Below are 14,170 nucleotides of genomic sequence, written 5' to 3'. Positions count from 1 at the left end.
AGTGGGCAGCCTCCATATTGATTAAGAAGGGGACAGATTTACTCTCCACTGTGAGAGTTACCTAGAGTGTCTATGATGGTCCTGTAGGCTTCCAAGGCCATCAGGCAGTGTCAGTCTTCAGCTGCTAAGCTGAGAAGATCTGAGAAGGAGTCAGTCAGAGAGCCTTGGGCCAGAGTTCCAGGGGCTCTGGGAGTGGTTGCCAAGTGAGTTGAACACTCTGATTTCCAGTGGGGTTCCACACAGATAGGACATGGCTTAGGAGGAATCCTGGGCTGCAGGCATTCCTTGGCCTGGTGGTCAGATTTCTGGTACTTGTAGCAAGCTCCTGGGGGAAGAGGTTGAGAAGGAACATCTGGCCACTGTGGTTCAGGCATTTGGAAGTTCTTGTGTGCTGGAGGTGTGGCTAGGGTTTGTCTCAAAGTGGAAACAAGGAATTGCAACTTTTTTCTATCATTGTACACCTTGAAGGCAAGGTTAATTAAGTCCTGTTGTGGGGTTTGAGGGCCAGAATTTAATTTTTGGAGTTTTATTTGATGTTGGAAGCAGATTGGGTAATAAAATGTATATTGAGAAAAAGACAGCCTTTTGACCTTTTAGGGTCTAGGGCTGTAAAGCATCTCAGGGTTGCTGCCAAATAAGCCATGAACTGGGCTGCGTTTTTATATTGGAAAAAGAGCCTAAATGCTATCTGATTTGAGAGATGTTGGATAAAGAAAAAGGAGCATTAACCTTGACTATGCCTTTAGCTCTAGCCATCTTTTTAAGAAGAAATTATTGGACAGGTGGGAGAGGGCTACTCACAGAATGAAACTGTAAACCGGACCAGGTGTGAGGAGAGGAGGTGATAAAAAGATTACAAAGTGGAGGAGCAGAGGTTGGGGACAAATTTGGAACTAACTCAGCCTAGTGAGGAGCAGCTTGGGGAAGAGGAGAGATGTCAGATTGGTCTGTAGAAAAGAAGATTAGAAAGACTCAGTGATGCTTGAGTTTGAGACTGAGGAGACAGTTGGGAGGGAAAGAAGGAAGATTTGGGATGAGTTGCACTGAGCACAGAGACTAGTGAGGGACCGATGTGTAAAAGAATGCCTGGACATCAGGCACCTCAGACCATTTGCCCATTTTACAACAAGTATTATGTAGATCTTGCAGCATGGAAAAATTGAAAGTGCCGTTTTCTGCCTACTTGGAACCACTGTAGAGTTTGTATTGGGGTCAAACGGCATTGCAGAGGAAAATAAGGTTCTTAGATTTTAGGTCAGGTGAAAGTTGAAGAGGTTTTAAGTTCTTAAGAACACAGGCTAAGGCAGAAGAAGGAGGAATGGAGGCTGGCATGTTGCCCATAGTGAAGGAGGCAAGCCCAGACAAAAGAATAGAGACATGGAGGGAAGTGGTTAGGGGGTTCTTACCCTCCAGAAATGTGGGAAAGAGGTCATGGCACAGAGATAGGAGGTCAGGGTGAGGAAATAAGGGATTGGGGTGCAGAGATATAAGAGGGTGGGGCATGGAAATAAGGGATCAGGGCACAGAGATATAAGAGGTTGTGGCACGGAAATAATGGATTGAGGCACAGAGATATAAAGGGTTGTGGTATTTGCCACTCCCCCAGAAAAGCAGGACTTGCCACTAAGGGTGAAGGAGAAGGGGTTAGGGGTTTCTTGCCCCCCAGAAAGGTGGAGAAGGTGTAGAGACATGGAGAGAAAGGTTTGGGGTACTTGCCCCACCCCAGAAAAGTGGGGCTTGCTGCTAAGAGTGAAGGACCAAGGCAGGCGTTCTTACGTGGTCTGACACCTCTGAAACATGGGTGAATAATCAGAGAGGCATCCCTGCAAGGATGAAACACCAAGGGAAGGCTGCCTTCCTTAGTCTGTAACCAGTGCCAGAGTTTTGGGTCCACAGATAAAACATGTCTCCTTTCTCTCTACCAGAAAATGAAAGGAACTGAAATTAAGAGAAGTGAGAAATTGAAGTATGGCACCAAGATTGAAAGGAGAAAGAAGTTGAGGGACAGTGAGGGAGGCTGGAGAAGAGAGTAAAATGAGTCCACTTACCAGTGTTGAAATTGAGGAGATGTTTCTTGGGCTGGTCAGTCTGAGGACCTGAGGTCATAAGTGGATGTTTCTCATGGAGCAAAGAGCAGGAGGACATAGGATTGATCTCCCAAGGGAGGTCCCCTGATCCTAGTAATGACACTAACTTTCATGCATGTCTGTGTGAAAAGACCACCAAACAGGCTTTGTGTGAGCAATAAAATTTTTAATCACCTGGGTGCAGGCAGGCTGAGTCCAAAAACAGTCAGCGAAGGGAGATGAGGTGGTGCCATTTTACAGGATTTTGTTAGGTAAAGGAAAAAGGGGGGTTGTTCTCTGGTGGGCAGAAGTGGGAGTCACAAGGTACACAGTGGGGGAACTTTTGAGCCAGGATGAGCCAGAAGGAATTTCACAAGACAATGTCATCAGTTAAGGCAAGAACAGGCCATTTTCACTTTTTTTTTGTGGTGGAATGTCATCAGTTACGGCAGGAACCAGCCATCTGGATGTGTATATGCACATCACAGGGGATATGATTGCTTAGCTTGGGCTCAGAGACCTGATAATAACTAAATTATAGAAACAAATTTTTGAAGCCTCTCAAGCTCAGTTATCCATTGTGCCTGGAGCTGAGGTGTTAGATCAGGTGGCAGAAAATATTTATGGATTAAACCCCATGATTTGGATTAAGTCTATTGGGGGCTCTACTGTAGTAAATTTTGGAATTGTGCTTCTTTGTTTAATCGGCTTGTTTTTAGTGTGCCAGACCAGTCAAAGAATCCTGTGCCAAAATCAAGGAATGAACAAAGCTTCATCACCATGACACATTTATATAAAAAGAAAGGGAGAAATTTTGCCGGAAGTCAGGGACCCCAAATGTAGGGAATGGCTGAAGCCATGGCAGAAGAACATAGATTGTGAAGATTTCATGGACATTTATTAGTTCCCCAAATTAATACTTTTGTAATTTATTATGCCTGTCTTTACTGCAATCTCTAAACATAAATTGTAAAGATTTCATGGACACTTATCACTTCCCCAGTCAATACCATTGCGAATTCCTATGCCTGTCTTTACTTTAATCTCTTAATCCTGTCAGCTGAGGAGGATGTATATCACCTCAGGACCCTGTAATAATTGCATTAACTACACAAATTGTACAGCATGTGTGTTTGAGCAACATGAAATTTGGGCACCTTGAAAAATAGAAGAGGATAAGAGCAATGTTTGGTGAGCTGGGAAGAACAGAGCCATATTTATCTTCTTACAAAGGCAAATGAGAGAAATATCACTGAATTCTTTTTCTCAGCAAGGAATATCCCTGAGAAAGAGAATGGAAACCTGGGGATGGGTCTCTGAACTGGCCCCCCTGGGCATGGCCATCTCTTATGGTCGAGACTGCAGGGTGAAATGGACCCCAGTCTCCCACAGCACTCCCAAGCTTTTTAGGAAGAGGAAATTAACACCAAATAAATTTTGATCAGACTGGTTATCAAAACCCTGTCTCCTGAAAAGATGTTATCAATGACAATCGTGCCTGAAACTTAATTAGCAATTATAATTTGGCCCCAACCTATGGACCTGTGATCTCACCCTGCCTCGACTTGCCTTGTGATATTCTATTACTATGTAAAGTACTTAGTGTCAGTGACCCACACCTATTCGCACACTCCCTCCCCTTTTGAAACTCCCTAATGAAACTTGCTGGTTTTTGTGGCTTGTGGGACATCACGGAACCTACCAACATGGGATATCTCCCCCGGATGCCCAGCTTTAAAATTTACTTTGTACTCTGTCCCTTTATTTCTCAAGCTGGCTGACACTTAAGGAAAATAGAAAAGAACCTATGTGAATGTCAGGGCATATTCCTTGATATGAAGTGATCTTGAATCTCTGATATAGAGGGCTGATGTTGACACATTATTCTCAAGGAAACAGTGGTTTAGGGCACAATCTCAAGCTCTCTCTAGGTTGAGATTTTGTCTGGCATGTTGGTTCACATTTGTAATCCCAGCATTTTGGGAGGCCAAGGAAGCAGGATTGCTTGAACTCAGAATTTTGAGACCAGTCTGAGCAACATAGCAAGACACCATCTTTAAAAAAAACTTAAAAATTAGTTGGGCATGACAGCAGGTACCTGTAGTCCCAGTTACTGAGGAGGCTGAAGCAGAAGGACCACCTGATCCCAGGTTGAGGTTGTGATGAGCTGTGATCATGCCACAGCACTCCATCCTGGATAACAGAGCAAGACCCTGTCTCAAAAAAAAAAAAAAATTACCAGCTCTATGATCTAGCACAATTTATTTGAGTGCTGCAGCCCTCATCCAAAGACAGTAATTGGACTTACCTTATTGGTTATGACAACTAAATAAAAATTGATACATGAAAAGTGCTTAAAACAGTTCCTGGCATTTAGTAAGAGCTTTGTGAATTTTAACTACTATTAGTACCATCATCATCTTTATTGTCACTGTTTATGGGGTGTTTAACATGTACCAGGCATGTTTAAGCACATATAGCACATGCATTATTAGCTCATTGAACTTCACTTTGTTTGTTTGTTTGTTTTTGCCGGGGGTGGTTGTTTTTTGAGATGAAGTCTCACTCTGTCACTCAGACAGGTGTGCAGTGGTGTGACCTCAGCTCACTGCAACCCAGGTTATGGCAATTTTCCTGGTTCAGCTTTTCAAGTAGCTTGGACTACAGGTGTGTGCCACCACACCTGGCTAATATTTGTATTTTTAGTAGACAGGGGTTCACCATGTTGAACAGGCTGGTCTTTAACTCCTGACCTCAAGTGATCAGCCTACCTCGAACTCCCAAAGTGCTGGGATTAAAGGCTTGAGCCATTGTGAACTGGACTTTGAAGTAGGGGTTAACCCTTTGCTTCAGTTGAGGAAACTAAAAATGGGAGAGTTTAGTAACCTATACAAAGATAAACCTGCAAGTAATTGGAGTCAAAACGTGGAATCAAGCGTTTTTGTTTATTTTTTTGTTTTGGAGACAGGATCTTGCCATGTTTCCCAGGCTGGAGTGCAGTGGTGCAATCGTAGCTCCCTTTAGCTTCAACCTCCTGGGCTCAAACGATCCTCCTATCTCAGCCTCCTGAGTAGCTGGGACCAGAAGCATGCACCACCACACCTGGCTATTTTTTTCGATTTTTTTATAGATACATGGTTTCACTAGGTTGTCCTGGCTGATCTCAAACTCCTGGGTTCAAGTGATCTGCCACCCACCTTGGCCTCCCAAAGTGCTGGGATTACAGGCATGAGCCACCGTGTCTGGCCTGGAATCCAGTTTTCCTAACTCCTGAGTTATGTTGTTATTGCCCTCTGCTACTGTCCATAGTAACAGCCATATTAATAACTACTTCCCACTTGCTGAGTAGGGTGCTGAGTACCTTACATGTCTTATTTAATTTAATGTTCACAATAATCCTATGAGGTAGATTCTGTTGTTAGTCCCATTTTACAGATGAGGTAACCAAGGTTGAGAGAAGCTAAGCAGCCTCCACAAATTTATACTGCAAAGAATGCCAGCATTTAAATCCAGGCCTGCCTGATGCTAAAATCTGTTCTACTGAGTTTGGCTGGCAAACAGGTAAGCAGGATGCTCCTAGGAGGTTGGTAACAGTAATTGGTGATCCATGACATCTGGGAGTCACTGAAACTCGGTTCTACAATTTGCCTAATCAGCCCTATTTTCTGAGCTATTGTTAGGGACAATTTTCACTTTCTCTGATGCTTCATTTCCTTGCAGCTTCTGAAAGATGCTGATTTGCTCAGATTAAGACCAACTTTTGTGAGTTTCGCATCTCAGATTGTTGTGTATGTGCTCAAGTGTATGGAGGAATCCTAAACAGTCCAGAAGGAGGCCTTGGCATTCTGTGCAAAGTTTTTGCCACATTGCTGTGGGAGGATTCTGTCTTTCTTGACCGAACACTTGAGGTTATGTGATTGCAAGATTCCAAATGTGCATTTCAACATCAGGTCATGACGGGCAACTTGTTTTGTGATGAATAGCACTATAAGTAGAATATATTCTCTAGACAAAGTATTCTTAGCCAGGGATGCATGGTGGGGCTTCAGAGGCTCTGGGAACATTCCGTGTGTATGTGTGCATTTTACTAGAGAGAGCTCCTAATTTTTATAATATTCTCAAAGGACTTCATGCTCAAAAAAGTCATTAAAAAGCCATAGTTCTCAGGCCATGTGCAGGGGCTCATGCCTGTAATCTCAGCACTTTGGGAGTTCAAGAAGGGCCGTTCACCTGAGACCAGACTGGCCAAAATAGTGAAACCCCATCTCTACTAAAAAAACAATTTCCTGGATGTGGTGGCCTCTGTCTCTAATCCCAGCTACTCGTGGGGCTAAGGCAGGAGAAAAGCTGGAACTCGGGAGGTAGAGGTTTCAGTGAGCAGAGTTCAGGTCTCCCATCTGCATTTGCAGAAGCAGAAAATATGATTGCTGCAAGTCTTGAGGGGAGGGTGCTGGGGACAGAAAGGAGAGGGCCAAAGGCTGAAGGGAAAATAGCTTACCCTGGAATGTTTTCAAATTTGGTGGAGATGACTCAGGAAACAAGCTGACTCTGAGAACATCACAGAATTCAGCGTTATTGCTTCTTTGAAAGGTGGGTTGTTTGTGGTTTTTCCTCAACACTCATTCATATACTTCAGAGAAGTGCCATTTAGTTTCATACAATTAACATATACCTGGTTTCATTGCATCTGGAGAGATTCAGGACAGTACTTGTTAATGAGAAGTCCCAGGGTGGAGCTGCAATGCACTCTCCATTGTGAACCCTAATAACTTGAGACAGGTCTCAGTGAATTTAGAAAGTATATTTTGCCAAGTTTGAGGACACACACCCGTGACACAGATTCAGGAGGTTCTGAAGACGTGTGCCTAAGGTCATCAGAACAGTTTGGTTTTATACATTCTAGGAACACAGGAGACATCAATCAATGTGTGCAAGATTAACATAGGTTCGGTCTGCAAAGGCGGGAGAACTTGAAGGAAAAGCGGGAATTCTCAAAGCAAAGGGGGGACTTCCGGGTCATACATAGTTGAGAAACAAATGTTTTTAATGACAAAAATACTTAAGATTGACTGCAGAACTGGAAGCAAAATCGTCATATTTGTATTAGTTCTTCTTTTTCATACTACAATTTTTGGAGGGATTTCAAAAGGCTCAGATGCACATTACACATGTGGAAGATTTGTATCACAGCTGAGCAAACTCAAGATTAAGAAACCCCAATCTTGTAAAAGTAGGTTACATGCAAACCTGTCCAACATTTGCCTCACAGAGAAAGCCTGTCTTTTTTATATTGGTTGAGTAATTTATCTGCCATTCATCTGAAAAGAAAAAATTACTACCCTTTTCCCGGGCTATTCCTGTACAAAAATCTTTGAAAAATACCCTGGAAAAGGAGAGATATGCGACATAAAAATATAATAAACAACAAACTCTAAAAGACTTTTGGAGAATTATATCTCAGCAGCATGCATCCTTTCCATTAAATATTACACTAAGCAATATTCTGATGTAAAAGATCCATTGAAGATTTTTGATATGAAGACTAGCTTTTGTTGTTTTGTGTTGTGAGATTGTCAAAGATTGTAAGAGACAGGAATAAATACAATTACCAAGGACTTTAGGGACATTAGAGAAATGGAAGTTGGAGAAATGGAATTTTTCTTTTTCCTTTTTTTTTTTTTTGAGATGGAGTACTCCATCTCCCAGGCTGGAGTGCAATGGTGTGATCTCAGCTCACTGAAACTTCTGCCTCCCAGGTTAAATTGATTCTCCTGCATCATAGCTGGGACTACAGTCTCCTGCTACCCTGCCCAGCTAATTTTTGTTTTTTTAGTAAAGACAGAGTTTCACCATAATTGCAAGCCTGGTCTCAAGCTCCTGATATCAGGTGATCCACCCATGTTGGCCTCTAAAAATGCTGATATTACTGGCATAAACCTCTGCACCAGGTACCAGAAATTAAAGTTCTATGTGTGAAATGATGTAATTCTGGCTGAGTGAATGACAGGTGAGAGGAAATGAAAATAAAACACAATTGAACATATTTAGAACAGAGTGAAATTAGCTGCCTTATTGGAAATAGCTAAATGACTACCAGTGTAAATAGTATATTTATTCTGAATGAATTGCTAATCTAGATTTGTGAGATAAAATCATTATTTTTACAATACAGAAACATAAACTGCATTTCCATATACCAACAATAAATTTGAGAGTAAATTAAGAAAACAATTGTTTCCAACAACATTGAAATAAATATAATGCTTAACAACAAATTTAATGAGGAGGTACAAAACTTGTACAATGAAAACTACAAGATAAGAATATTTATAAAATAAACTAAAAAATATTTAAATAAGAGGCAAGGAATTCCATGTTCATGGACTGGAAGCCTTAATAAAGTTAAAATGACAATATTAGCAAAAGCAGTGTTACAAAGGTACTGTAATCCCAATTTTTAATTTTTTCCAACTTTTCTTCTGCAAAAACAGGATAGCCCGTTCTAAAATTCATATGAAATTTGAAGGTACTCTGAATATCCAAAATAATCTTGAATAAAAGAACAAACCCAGGTGGCTCACATTTTAAACCTGAACATAAAAAGCTGCTATAATTAAGTTTGATACTGGCATAAAAGCAATGATAGAGAGAAAATTAATAAAATAGGTAACTCCAAAAAAAAAATACCTTGCATAAATTGTTGATTGTCTTTTGAGAAGCGTGCCTAAACCATTATGAAAAGGAAATGATAGTTTGTTCAACAAGTGAGGCTGGGAAAACAAGTCCAAATTTAAACCAGTAAGTTTAAAACTTTATCACATTCCATGTAAAAAGTTAAAACAAAAATCGATTCAAGACATAAAAATGACTGTTAAAACTTTAGTGGTTTCTGATGGTTGTTTTTATTTATGTGGGTCAGTACTACCATGAACAACTTTATACACACTATGCATAAAACTTAGAAGAGATAAATGCATTCCTAGACACACACACACCCTCTCAAGACTAAGCTAGGAATACACTGATTTCCAAAACAGACCGATAACGAGTTCTGAAATTGAATAAGTAATACATAGCTTGTAAATCAAAAAGAGCCCTGGACCTTATGAATTTACAGCCAAATTCTACCAAATGTACAAAGAACAACTGGTACAATTCCCATAGAAACTATCCCCAAAATATGAGGAGACTTCCCCCTCAACTCATTCTATGAAGTGAGTATTATCTTGACATGAAAACCTGGCAGAGACACAAGAAGTGTAGAAAACTTTAGGCCAACTTTCTTGATGAATACCAACACAAAAGTTCTGAACAAAATGTTTGTAAACCAAATCCAGCAGCACATCAAAAAGATAGTCATCATGGTCAAGTAGGCTGCCTCCTTAAGATGCAAGATTGATTTGGCATATGCAAATCAGTCAAAGTAATTCATCACATAGACAGAATTAAAAAGAAAACACGATTATCTCAATAGATGCAGAAAATAATAAGAGCCATCTATAACAACCCCACAGCCAATATTCTGCTGAACGGGCAAAAGCTGGGAGCATTAGCTTTGAAAACCAGTACAAGGCAAGAATGCCCTCTCTCACCATTTCTATTCAACATAGTATTGGAAGTCCTGACCAGAGCAATCAAGCAACAGAAAAAAATAATAAATAAACAGCATCCAAACAGGAAAAGAGAAAGTCAAACTATCTCTGTTTGCAGACAACAAGATTCTATATCTAGAAAACCCTGTAGTTAGAACTCTAAAACTTCTTTAGTCAATGAACAACTTCAGCAAAGTTTCAAGATACAAAATCAATGCGCAAAAATCACTAGCATTTCTCTCCATCAAAGATAGCAACACTGACAACCAAATCAGAAAGGCCATCTCATTCACAATTGCCACAAAAATAATAAAATATCAAGTAATACAACTAACCAGGGAGGTGAAAGAGCTCTACAATGAGAATTGCAAAACACTGCTTAGAGAAATCAGAGAAGACACAAACAAATGGAAAGACATCCCATGCTCATGGATGGGAAGATCCAGTATGTTTAAAATGGCTATACTGGACAAAGTAATTTACAGATTCAATGCTATTCCTTTCAAATTGCCAAAGAAATTATTTACAGAGCTAGACAAAACTATTTTAAAGTTCATATAAAACCAGAAAGCCAGGAGTGGTGTCTCATGCCTGTAATCCCAACATTTTGGGAGGCTGAGACAGGCAGATGGTGATGTCAGATCAAGACCATTCTGGCTAACACAGTGAAACCCTGTCTTTACTAAAAATAAAAAAAATTACCAGGTATAGAGGTGGGTACCTGTAGTAACCCAGTGACTCAAGAGGCTGAGGTAGGAGAATGGTGTGAATCCAGAAGGTGGAGCTTGTAGTGAGCTGAGATCCTGCAACTCCACTCCAGCCTGGGTGACAGAGTAAGACTCTGTGGGAAAAAAAAAAAAAAAAAAAAAAGCACAAATAGATGAGGCAATTTCAAGCAAAAAGAGCAAAGCTGGAGGTATCATGTTTCCTGACTTCAAACTATTCTACAAGTCTACAGTAACCAAAACAGCATGATACTGATACATATACAGGCACATAGAGAAATGGAACAGAATAGAGAATCCAGAAATAAGGCTGCACATCTGTGACCATGTGATAATCAACAAAGCTGACAAAAACAAGCAATAAGAAAAAGATTTCTTATTCAATAAATTGTGCCTGGATAACTGGTTAGCCATATGTGGAAGACGAAGCCAGACCCCTACTTTACACCATATACAATAAATAAATAAATAAATGAATAAATAAATAAATAGATAAATAAATTCAAGATTGAGGACTTAAATATAAAACTGAAAAGTATAAAACCCTAGAGGACAATTCAGACAATTCAATCCTGGACATAGGAACGTGCAAAGATTTCATGACAAAAACACCAAAAGCAATAGTAAGAAAAGCAAACATTGACAAGTAAGATATGATTAAACTAAAGAGTTTTGCATAGCAGAAAATAAAACTATCGGCAGAGAAAATGGAGAACCTACTGAGTGGAAGAAAACATTTGCAAATTATGCATCTGAAAAAGATCCGCTATCTCAGCATCTATAAGGGACTTAAATTTACAATAAAAGAAATCTCATTAAAATGTGGACAAAGCACATGAAAAGACACTTTTCAAAAAAAGACATGCATGTCACCAAGTAGAGTATGAAAAAAACCTCAGCATCACTGATCATTAGAGAAATGAAAATTTAAACCTCAACGAGATGGCCAGGTTCGGTGGCTCAAGCCTGTACTTCCAGCACTTTGGAAGACTGAGGCTGGCAGATCACGAGGTCAAGAGATCAAGACCATCTTGGCCAACATGGTGAGTCCTAGTCTCTCCCAAAAATACAAAAATCAGTTGGGTGTGGTGTGTGCGCCTGTTGTCCCAGTTGTTCAGAAGGCTGAGGCAAGAGAATCGTTTGAACTTAGCAAATGGAGGTTGCAGTGAGCTGAGATCATGCCAGTGCACTCCAGCCTGGTCACAGAGTGAGACTCCACATCAAAAAAGAAAAAAAAAAAAGAAAGAAACCACAATGAGATGTCATCTCACACCAGTCAGAATGGCTATAGTTAAAGAGTCAAACAATAAATGTGGGCAAGGTTGTAGAGAAAAGGGAACTTATGGTGCAAATGTAAATTAGTTCAACCATTATGGAAAGCAGTTTGGCAATTCCTCAAAGAGCTAACAGCAGAACCATCATTCAATAGTTCTGCTTTCAATCCCATTACTCTGTATATTCCCAGATAAATAGAAATTATTCTAACTTAAAGACACATACATGCAAATGTTCATTGCAGCCCTATTGACAACAGCAAACACATGGAATCAATCTAAATACTATCTGTAACAGATTAGATTAAGAAAATGTGCCACATTCACATTACAGAATACTATGCAGCCATAAAATAAAGAGATCATGTCTTTTATGGCAACATAGATGTAACTGGAGGTTATTATCCTTAGCAAACTAACACAGGAACAGAAAACCAAATACCGCACGTTCACAGTTTTATGTAGGAACTAAATAAGAATGTACGAACTCAAAAAGGAAAACAACAGACATTGGGGTCCATTTGAAGTTAGAGGGTGGGAAGAGGGAGAGAAGCAGAAAAGATACCTATCATGTACTGTTCTTAATACATGGGTGATGAAATCACATGTACAGTGAACCTCTGTGACATATGTTTACTGCGTAACAAACTTTCACATGTACCCCCAAACCTACTGTAAAAGTTTTAAAAAGTTAAACTTTAAAAACTCTTAGGAAAAAGAATATGCAAAAATCTTACAACATTAAATTTGCTGATTGTTTCTTGACTGTTACACCAAAAGCATAGGCCACAAAATGAAAAACATAAATTGGACTTGATGAAAATGTGAATCTTTTGTGTTTTTTTGATATGAAAACACTCTGTTGTTCATGTTTTTTGATACCAAAAAAAAAAACACAAAACTCACTTATACTGAAATTTGGTACAAAAAGCATGAACAACACAGTTAAAAGACAACCAGCAAATGGGAGAAAAGATTTGCAAATCATGTATCTGACTAGGTACATAAGGTGTAATATAATAAGCAGAATATGTAAAGAACTTCTAAGACTCAACAACAAAACAAAACAACAACAGTATTTATAAAAAGGAAGAGGACTTGAATCTATACTGGGTCAATAAGCCTACAGAAAAATGCTCAGCATCACCAGTCATGAGGGACATGCACATCAGAACCACAATAAGCTACCACGTTACATCTATTAAGGTGGCTATATAAAAACCAAAACAGCAAAAATGAAAAAGATACTGGATAGGATATGGGTGAAGTGGAACCCTGGTGCATGGCTGGTGAGAATGGTTTATCAACTGTGACCAATGGTTTATCAACAGTGATCAATAGTTTGGCAGTATATCAGAAAGTTCCTATAGAATTACTGTATGTTTCAGCAACAGATGACCACTTCCATATGTTTCAACTACAGGTGTATCCAAAATAATTAAATGCAGGGACTTAATCTGCAACCTCTGTCTCTGGGGCTTAAGCGATTCTCATTCCTCAGTTTCCAGAATAGCTGGGACAACAAGGATGCACCACTATGCCCAGCTAATTTTTAAATTTTTAGTGGAGACAGGGTTTTGCCACGTTGCCCAGGCTGGTCTTGAACCCCTGAGCTTAAGTGATGTGCCCATCTTAGCCTCCCAAACTTTTGGAATTACAGTGTGAGCCACCATGCCTGATCTCTGTTATTCAATTTAAGAACTGCATGCACAGATGTGTTTGGGTTTTTAAATTTTATTCACTTATGCACTGATACTTTCACACCTATTTTTATAACATAGCAAAATTCCATCTCTACAAATAGTACAAAAATTTGCTGGCCTTGGTGGTGTGTGCCTACAGTCCCAGCCACAGGGGAGGTCCATGTGAGTCAGAAGGATCGCTTGAGGCTGGGGAGATTGAGGCAGCAGTGAGTCATGATTGCATTGCTGTGCACTCGAGTCTCGGTGAAAAAAGAGATCCCATCTCAAAAAAAAAAAAAAAAATTGCAATGTTGATACATGCTACTATATGGATGAAACTTGAAGACATTATACTACGTAAAACAAGCCAAATACAAAAGGATAACTATTTAATGTTAAATTTTGTGTGTAGGGGAATGTCATATGAGGCTGTCCCATTCTGAGGAGGAGCAGATTGTTGGGTTGTTAGAATACTGATAGCTCATGTTTACAAACCAGGTCATGGCTGGCAAAGGAGGAAGGCAAAGGCAGCTGTGGTACTCATCCACATGAATTGATTGTTCTGTGCCCTGGAGCTGTTATCTGGTGACTTCCAAGGCTGAAGGTCTGTGCAGACATAAGTCTATGCCTCATCTGGGGAGCAGAAGGTTGCATGGGGTATAAGGAGTATCACTGATGGCCAGAAATAGCTCTGAGTCTTCCAAATCTGGCTGCCAGTTACTGTCTTTGCAGAGCTCCACAGAGGAGATTGACAAAATGGCTTTAATCCGGTCACACTCTGTTTCCTCTGGTGCAGGGCAGAAGCTTGCTGTTGCCAACAAGGGCCAGCAC

Source organism: Pongo abelii, chromosome Y, assembly GCF_028885655.2.
Source record: "Pongo abelii isolate AG06213 chromosome Y, NHGRI_mPonAbe1-v2.0_pri, whole genome shotgun sequence".
Classification (NCBI taxonomy): Eukaryota; Metazoa; Chordata; class Mammalia; order Primates; family Hominidae; genus Pongo; species Pongo abelii.
This window is presented reverse-complemented; position numbering follows the sequence as displayed.